The 9,810-nt window shown below is 43.9% G+C and overlaps 1 non-coding gene across 1 annotated transcript; it reads left to right on the top strand.

Moving 5' to 3' along the window:
* Positions 1 to 1,685: 1,685 nt before the first annotated feature.
* On the top strand, positions 1,686 to 1,790 carry LOC121149879. Its single transcript, XR_005882868.1, has one exon. It is a non-coding gene; the product is annotated as a U6 spliceosomal RNA (small nuclear RNA).
* Positions 1,791 to 9,810: the final 8,020 nt, after the last annotated feature.

Below are 9,810 nucleotides of genomic sequence, written 5' to 3'. Positions count from 1 at the left end.
TTTCAGGTTCTTTGTTGCTTCAAGCAATTGTTCATATTGCCAACCCCAGTGATTTTCCTAAGAACCAAATCTAATAATCAAAAAGAAAGGGATAAGAGGCAGGGAGAGAGATTATTCCACTTGGAGTTGTTCTAAAAATCCATATTCCATTTTAAATTTTATTGTTGTGTTTTATTTTACTATTCATTCACATAATGCCTAGAGCAGTCTGGGCTGGGCCAGGCTGAAGCCAAGAGCCTGGAACTCAATTTGAGTCTCCCTTCCTGGATGACAGAGATCCACATACGTGGGGCATCACTTGCTGTTTCCCAGGGTGCACATTAGCAGAAAACTCGAGCCACAGACTGGAGCTTGAACTAGGGGCCTCAACATGGGAAATGGACATCCCACATCGTGTCTTAATTGGAAGTCCAAAGGTCCATCCCTCCAAGATATTCTTCAAGGTTGTAAATGAGCAGTTTCTACGCTGGGGTTCCAAGTTCACTGATGATTTTCTTAAAATGTATTTCAGCTTTTGGTAGTGAATTTTTTCATTTTAGATATTGCATTTTTCATCTCTAATAGTTCAATTTTATAATATCTACATTTCTCCCAAAACTGTTCAGGTTACTCTCTACATATGTGGAATATATTAGTCATAACTATTTTAATATTCTTCTCTCTTAATTCTAACATCTGTATTATTTCTGGGTCTCTTTTTAAAGTTTTCATTTTTGATTGACACATACTGACTGTATGTATTTATGGGGTACACTGTGACATTTAGATACATGTATACATTGTGTTCTGGGTCTATTTCTAATTGATTGATTTTCTTCCTCACTGTAGGTTATCTTTTTTGCTCCTTTACATGTCTGGAATTTTTTGACTCAATGCTAGACCCAATAATTTTATATTTTAACATGCTGAGTTGTTTTGTGTTCCTTCTGAAATTCTTAAACTTTTTTCAGCAGCTGAGTTCTTTAGAAACAGTTTGACCCTTTTGTGCCTTGCTTTTAAACTTTATTAGATTGGACTAGAAAAGTCTTGAGTTTCAGTAACTAATTTCAACCAGAGAAATTTTGTCTTTAAGCAAAGAGAGACATAGAGCAATGAGTGGAGACATTTTCAGTTGTTCTAAGTGAGAAGTGGGAATATTACTGGAATTTCTAGAAACTAGAGATACAGCAAAAAAAATTCGTGTAATGTGCAGGAAAGCTCTTCTCCATCTTCCACTCCAGGCTCCTATTCCTCCACCCTAATAAAGAATTACTTAGCTCAGGATGTCAATAGTATCTCATTACTCAGTTTTCTACCACTACCACTAAACACCTAAGATCGGCTACTTATGAAGAAAGGAGATTTTATCTTGGCTCCTGGATTTGAAGATTTTCATTTAAAGATTGGGTTAGGCCTGGGCCAGAAGCCTAGTGGCTAAAGTCCTCGCCTTATATCACATATCCCAGTTCTAATCCTGGCTGCTCCACTTTCTATCCAGCTCCCTGCTTGCGGCCTGGGAAAGCATTTGAGGGTGGCCCAAAGCCTTGGAACCCTGCACCCATGTAGGAGACCTGATGAAGTTCCTGGCTTTGGGTCAGCTGAGCTCCAGCCGTTGTGGTTACTTGGGGAATGAACCGTCAGATGGAAGATCTTTCTCTCTGTATCTCCTTCTCCCTGCAAATCTGCCTTTCCAATAAAAATAAATAGTGCTTGCTTCGGCAGCACATATACTAAAACTGGAAAGATACAGAGATTAGCATGGCCCCATGCACATGGATAGCATCCAATAAAAATAAATAAATCTTAAAAAAAAAAAAAAGTGGGCTGGCACCATTAACCCAGCCATCTGGTTAGGCCAGAGGACAGCCATGTGAAGAATGATCACATTGAAAGCCATGAAGCTGAGACAGTGAGGCTCCACTCAGCCCATATAAGCAACAGTAAATAACTGTTTTCCACAATCATGTACCTAGTGGCCCAAGGATCTCCTTTTAGGTCTACTTCTCAAACACTGTAACCGGGTTAAGTGTCTTTCTTAATACTGTTAACTTATAACTTTGGTGAATGAACACATATCTACATGAGTTCAAGAAGCATGGCCTTTTCAAATAAAAGCAACTAGTCTAGGACTAGCTAGGCTGCATCACAGCAGAACCCTTCTGAGTTCTTGTGTAATACCCTTCATAATCAGAGTTCTCTGCCCTAGTTGCTGAAAAGTTGAACTGCTGAAAGCTCTGTGTGATGTTCCTGAGTTATTTTCCATACTCATTTCTGGAAACATTAGGTGGCTTCCTTGTATTCATGTCAATCTGTTCTCAGCTGCAAAGCAAGAGGACCTCTGTGTGGATCGGCAGGCCTCAGTCTCTGGGAAGCACTCCAGGATGGAGCCCCACATGTTGAACACACGCCATGACTGGTTCTCTTCCATCCTCTAAGTCATAGGTTCCCAACTGCCTCTTTTGCCTCTCCCTTTCTGCCTGAAATCCGTGTGTTAAAGAAACAGTTGCTTATCCACTAAAGTTTTCTACCGCCTTGATTTGGATCTCAAGGATCAAGCATAATTTAACATTTCTCAGTTGCCTATATTTCTTAAAATTGGTAAATAGAGACACAGATTTGATGAAATTTGGGTATAATTAATATTATATTAATGTAGTTTGTAATTTTATCTCAGGAGGCATACTTTGTGATGCCAGTAACCTGGAATTATTGCATAAATTCATGTATTCATTAGTTACATGGTTTTAGCCTATCATTTTTCTTCATACATTAGCTTAAATACATGTATAAATTTCTCCTCATTTTTATTCTAATTCTATAATACTCTTCATTTAGTAAAATGAATATTTCTGTAAATACTTCAATTATTTCTTTCCCTACTAGAACAGGAATTATACAGGGAAAGAGATACATACTTATGCCTTCCTTTTCATTTACCAGTTTTTGACATAATGATTTCTTCCCTATCATCCTACAAAGATATCCAAAGGGTTTTTGTTATTTTTTGGTGGTTTTTTTGCATTATTATAAACTCAAGGAGTCAAGCATATTTGATATGTTTCAATCCATTGCATTTCTGATTCATGTCAATGTTTCGTTTTTTTCCTCTCTTTTTGATCAGTGGGAACCTAGTCAAGTGACTGCTACATCCTTTTGACATGACCTCACCAGTGTTTGATAGTTTCTTCGATATCTGATTATACAAAAAAATTTTCAGGTTTGGGGCAGTTGCCTGTGAAACCAGCATCCCTCATGGGTGCTGGTTTGATTCCTGGTTTTTACACTTCCTATCCGACTCCCTGCTAATGAAACAGGAAAAGTGATGGAAGGTGGCTCAAGTCCTGGGGCCCTTGTGCCCACATTGGGGAATCCAGATGCAGCTCCTGGCCCCTGGCTTCCACCCATACTAACCCTCACTGTAGCAGCCATTTGTTTATCTTGGCTTAACAAAGTTCCATCAGGACATTGTCCCTGTTCCAGCAGATGAAAGATCTCTCTCTCTTTCTCTCTCTCTGTCCCTCCAATTCTGTCTTTTTAAAAGAAATTTAAAAATAAATCTTTTATTTAAAAAAATTCAGGCTTACGTGATTGTGCTATATCATAAGAATCCTCTAAGTAAGGAAAGTTCCATCTTGCATTTCTCTGCTGCAATACAGGAGAGCCAGTTTCCTACAATTTCACCAACAGACTCCCGTTCAAGCATGATGTCACACCTCTGTGGGTCACCCCTGCGACAGCTGAGAAGTGCTATCTCTAAGGACTTTTAATTCATATCTATCACTACAGGTTGACCAGATATCTTCTCATATGGTTAAAAGCCATGGTCTGTAACTTGTTCATATTTCACCCTATTTTGCAACAAGTGTGTCCATTTTGCAAGGTTGGTATGAACAAAATATAAATTCATTTAACCAGCCAATATAACGTTAACTAGATGCCGTGGGCTAAAAGCAAGGCAAACTCCAATATACTGAGAGGCTCTCTGGATGGTGGAGCTCTTAGTCTCACTCCTTAATCATCACACCTTACACTCTATTGTAACAAACTGGACACTCAGAGTAAGTGAAGGGAAAAATGTCAAACCAAAATAACAGGATTGTCTCCTTTATTTGTAATGTTTTTAGATTGAGAAGATGTGTCACACTTTAATCAAGTGATCGTAAAAACTAATTGTAGTTAGGCCCCAATGCTTTTTGTTACATGTCAGTAAGTCACCTTGCATATCCTCAGGGAGAAATAGACAGAAACCACCATCTCACTGATGGTGAGATGAGATACCAATGTTTATCTTGGCTTAACACAAGATCCACCAGGACAGGGTCCCTGTTCCAGCCTCCTCTCTCACCAGCTGTCCCCTGGTTCTTGATGGTCCAGGGTCCCTACAGTTTCCCAAACAAGGCCTTCTGTTTAAGGCACGCTGCATCCTTCTCCCCGCAGCCAGTATGCTTCCACTGTGTGCTAGTGTGTAGCCTACAAACATATCAAGAAACTACTCCTGCTCCAACGTGACAAGACAGCTCTGTGCAGAAATTCCAACTTTCTCAGGCTGACTTAGGCCACATCTTGTATAGGCTCACCGTCGGTGCAGTGGTCTAAACATTGACAAAGCTATTGGAAGAAGTCTAGCTTGCAAGCACAGGTAGGCCCTTTCCCTGACTTGGGAATCATTCTCCAGCTGTCCACCACTGGGAAGACAGCTTGAGAGAGAAGCACAGAACAGGGTCCAGCCTGTACCCTGCTTTCCCCCAACCCTAGACTAAGAGTCAGCCTGGAGCGTTGCCTGAGTCACAGCAGAGAGCTGGAGGCAGTGGGAGAGACAGCAGGAGCTGTATGAAAACCTGGACTGCAAAGGCAGGTCTGAAAGTCACCGGATAAGCACACTGAGATTGGCTCAAAGAATGCAACTACAATGTGATGCTAACAGGGAGCTCCACGCCATCAAGCTGCCCACTGAAGCACAGTGGGGAGGAAGGGAGTACCCAGGGACCACATCTTCCAGCCAGACAGAGTGACCACGGTCAGGCCTAATTGATTCCTGCTTCCTTTCACCCTTCCTGTTGGAACCTGACCTCGTTCCATTTGGCAGGCCCTCCCTGACACATCTCTAGCTTCAGGCTTGCCAAAGTACCAGGATCTAGGTTCCAACAGAGAGGCCGCAGCCTATGGCTTCATCTAAGCCAGGCCAGAGAACATCAGATAAAACCAATAACATGTCAAGTGGACTTCTTTATTAATTATAGAGTAACATCCAGTGGGCAAAAAGGAAGAGCTATTGGTTTCTTGAACTTCATCAAGTCAGTTTAACTGGACAGAGTTAATGACACAATTACCTGCGCATCTAGCAACAAGGAGGGGACTGAAAAACCCCAAGCCAGTGGCAGCCCGCCTCTAAGGATATCTCCCAGACTAAAGGCCAGGTTGCAGCAGTAACAAGCTTGTGGCCATGCTGTTCATCTGCTGCTCTCCTGCAGCATACTGTGGTAGTTGTCAGCTTCTAGCCTCGCAGCATGCAGCAGCAGCCAGCCAGCTCCCAGCTATTCCCGCCTGCCTGCTGCTCCCTTGCAGTGTGCTTAACAGCCATAACTTCCTCTCTGTATATCTGACTCTCCAATAAAACAAATAAATCTTTTTCGAAAAAATAAGCATAACCCTGCTCGCTCTCTCACTTACTGCTCCAACTGAGACACCAGTCTCAACTGGTTACTTCCCAAGACACCTACTCAATCAAATATATTCCACTGAAAGGAAAGATTATGAAGAGAATTAATAACCTACAACCAGTTAGTCTTTCTAGATCCTAAGGAGATTTTATTTTAAACAAAGAGTGCGGGGCACCTCCCTTGAGACTCTGATTCTGGAAAGTCTGCAATAATACTTGGAAGTGTGAATATTTCATTCCCTGCATGATTTGGGTATGGTCCTGAGAGTATCCTCAGGGATTCAGGCACCGGAAGCTTGGTCCTTAGCATGATGGTATGAGTGGTGCTGGAATCTGAGGTGGGGTCAGTAGCAGGTCACTGGGGTATCTCCCTTAGAAGGAGTTAAAGTAGTTCTCTTGGGATCCCCAAAGTGAGTTCCCCTGAGAGTCAGGCACGTTTATTCCTACCTGGAGATGCTGGACACTCTTCTTCCTCACCCTGGCGCTGCACTGACACTTTTGTTATATGTTCGTTAACCTCATGTGGATGAAGGATCAATATCTTTTTTTTTTTCCTGCTTCTTCTCCCCATGAAGGACTGTACTCAAGGGATTACATCATGGAAATGTAACATAAATTAACATGCTCAGTGGTGGAAATAAAAAGAAATGAGTCCTCATGCATGACTGACAATCTCCTACATTACTGGGAGATGCCCCAGTGGCAGCCTGATGGACTTGTGAAAAATCACAAAAGACACCCACTGCAAGACTGGAGGGGAGAAAAGAAGTGAGAGAAGGGAATTTGTGGGGGGTGGGAGGGAAGGGAGACCCCAGTGCCAACTAAACTATATCAAAAAACAATTAAAAAAAAAAAGCAATTAAAAAAAAAAAGCGCAAGTCTGAGTCCCTGGCTCTCTCTGTCTCCACCTAGTGGATCCAGCCCTCTATAACACCAGGCTCCCCGCAGGGCACATCCACCATGGTGTGACAGAGTCACGCAGTGTCTCACTATGACCAACACCATGCTCTTAAACTTCCAGAACTGTACATTAAATGCATTTTAAAAAATAATGTTCCCAACATCAGGCATTTTGTTACAGTGATAGAAAAATAAACTAGCACAATTCCTCTCCTCCATGAATTTGATTATTATAGACAACAAGAAAAGGAGATTGGAAGCTGCATATGTTGCTGAGATCTTTTAACCCCTTCTGGGGTGGGGGAGGGGACAGTGGGTCTTTGTGAGTCTGTGTCATCCAGCTACCTGTGTTCTCCTTGTAGACTCATCTACAAGCTTCTGATCCAAATTTGTCTTCTTTTGTGGCTTGCAAGCAAGCAGGTGAACACTCACATTGTCTCTCATTGTAAAAGCCATGCATAGATGCTGGGCATTCATTACTGCCCTTTGGCTACTAAGGGACCAGCCTGCAAAGCACAGTTTCTCCCCTTTGCAGACTTCAGCCGAGCTGATCAACTGCACACAATGACACGTCTGCAAGAATGTTCAGCACAGAAACTTCCAGCTCAAACCATCTGCTCTCACCCCCGCTTGGCCTTTGTTCTCCATTCCCAGGGCCACCCACACCATCACCCCTCTCTTGGGGCCCTGGGAGCCTCTCCTCTTTATGGAATGCTCCTTGTTCCCTGCCACCTCTGGGCTTTTTCAACCTCCTGCTCCCAGCTCTTTGATCTCGTTCCCCTCCCCACACCTTGGCTTTTGGTCTGCATTGTCAATCACTGCACTCCATCTGCTTTTATTTCCCCTTCTCCCTCTTGGAGCTCCTGGAGTTCGCAGTCCCTGCAGTTGGAGGAGGTCTGGCCTAACAAAAGACTCCTTTGGGTTGTCCTTGCTCTGGGCAAGATGAATCCCAGAAGGGAGCTGGATCTGTGCCATGCCCCAGGCAAGGGTGAAGGAGGACGGAAAAGACAAACACATCCTCCACAGGGTTAAAACCAGTGCTCAGTGCCCTTGAAGCTTGTCACCCTGTGCTGTGCTGGCAGCCAGCTGGTCTTCTTGGGAGATACTCCTATGAATTGTTTGAACCCCATGCCTCAGTATTCATGCTGCATCGCCATTCAAGGAACAGAAGAAAAGCCGAGCCGCATGAAGCCAATCTTCCCTCCAAAGCAACCCTGGGCTCTTAATAGCAGCCATGACTGACGGGTTACCTTTCAAGCTGTTTACTTCAATAGGTTTCAGGACAGCCCTAAACAGCTTCTTTTTCATCAGCAACCTATTATTTAAGCCTCTGCTTTATTCCCACTATCAAATTTGTCATCGTGTCCTGCCAATTTCTGCTGCCACTGTCATTGCTCTAACTCTCATTATCTCACAGCCAGCTGCTGATTTCCCTGCTGGGTGTTCCCTCTCTGCCACTGGAGCTCTTCAAGACACACTTACATCTCCCCTGCCAGCTCCGAGTCCTCCTAGGGCAGTCCGATCCTGGCTGCCCTCCCCAGACCTTAATCGATCTCAATATCCTGCCTGCCCCTTAACTAGTCACATCCCAGTCCTCTCGCATTCAGGCCTTGCCTGGTAACAGTGTCTCCAAACTTATACCAGCTGTCATGGTATTACACAGCTAGTTCAGGGTCACAAGCTTGAAAGCCACGCCTCTCCAACCTATACGGTCCTTTCTGCCCAGCCCACCGGTGATGCTTACCTATTATCACCTGGAACCTGAGAGGGGGCGGTATTGTATCGTTGTGTAACCACGCCCCTCACAAGCCCCCATAAAGGCCCATGATATAGAGGGTCTCTCGATTGTGTGCTTCCATTGCTCTGGCCCTCCTACTCTTGGCCTCCCCAGCACCTGCTTGCTCTCTGCCTTCCCACGAGCAGACTCCAAGGACAGGTAGCCCTTGAACATGGCCCCTAGGTGTCTGCATTCCTCAACTCTGTTCACTGGTTGGATGAGTCAATGAAGTTGTGAATGCTAAGATGCTTTGTATTTCTAATTTGTGTGCTTCCAAGAGTTCCAGGAGAGGTGAGGCCTAGCTGTCATGGAATGTGAGCAGAGAAGCCAGAGAAAGCTGAATGTGTGTTTTGTAGCTTTGTGAGTGTGTCCAGTTTGTTCATTACATGTCTCTTAGGATAATGTGTATTGCTGGGGAAGCTGGGACATAGGTCTTCAGTTTAATAGATGGGTTTCACAATAATGACCTTTTTTTTTTTTTCTCTCAGGGTTTTGATTCAGACTGGATTGCCATGTGGACTTCTCATTTGCTAATTTCTACTGGGCCTTGCCATCACCAAGCTTGGTTAATAAAGACTTCTTAATACATCCTAGACTTGTCTGGCATGATCTGTCTCGTGCCCGCAGCAGCCTGCAGCAGCCTCGCTTATACTCCTTTCTAAATTCGACCTCCTCTTAAATTTGACTTCTTTTTAAAGGGCCAACTTCTAGCCTTGCCCTCTTTCAGCAGGCAGCAGGGACAGGGCAACATCTGTTTACTTAGCTGTGTTCTCTAAGCCTCGATCATAAAGAGCCAGGCTATTGTGTGGGCTGTTCTGTGCAGGGCTCATGGCTGTCTGCACCATGTTCCTTGGCTGACCTCCTCATCCTCTACCCAGCAGCACATACCGCACAGTCTCTGGACACAGAGACTTTTTTTTTAATCACGAACTAGATCCCTAAGGTAGACACAGCCAGGGTATCATCTCCAACATCTGCTCCACCCACAAAAACCTGTAACCTTTACCATATCAATTCCATACATCCAGGCTGTTGCCACTATAGGCTCCTTCCACTTTCAGCTTGAACAGCTTTGGGCACCGGAAACAAAAAGTAGCTCATTTTCTGCAGCTCAGGCAGCAGTCAGCTGAGGCAGGAAATCATTTTTCTCCTGTTGCAGGCAACCTAATCACTGCTGGCTCTCACCAACCACAACATAGAGGAAGGCAGACCACAGCACTGAGCAGCAGCCAGATTCACACAGGTATGACCTCAGTGGTGTCTCCATCAGCCCTCTCTTACAGTCCTCCCCTCCTAAAAACTAGAGATGGGTAACGGCGGTGAGGATGTTTACCCATGTTATCTTGCAGGGTTTGTTTTGTTTCTCAACGACTCAATTTAAAAACTGGAATATTTAGAACCCACTATTCTCAGATTGGGAGATCTTACCAAAAAGTCTAAGATCTAAGGAAAAGTCCTTTTCAACATCTCACGTCATGTAGAACAAAGCAAATAA

Source organism: Ochotona curzoniae, unplaced genomic scaffold (genome assembly GCF_017591425.1).
Source record: "Ochotona curzoniae isolate NIBS_2020 unplaced genomic scaffold, NIBS_Ocur_1.0 scaffold_4763, whole genome shotgun sequence".
Lineage (NCBI taxonomy): Eukaryota > Metazoa > Chordata > Mammalia > Lagomorpha > Ochotonidae > Ochotona > Ochotona curzoniae.
Note: the sequence above shows the minus strand (reverse complement) of the source record. Positions and strands in the feature narration are given on the sequence as shown.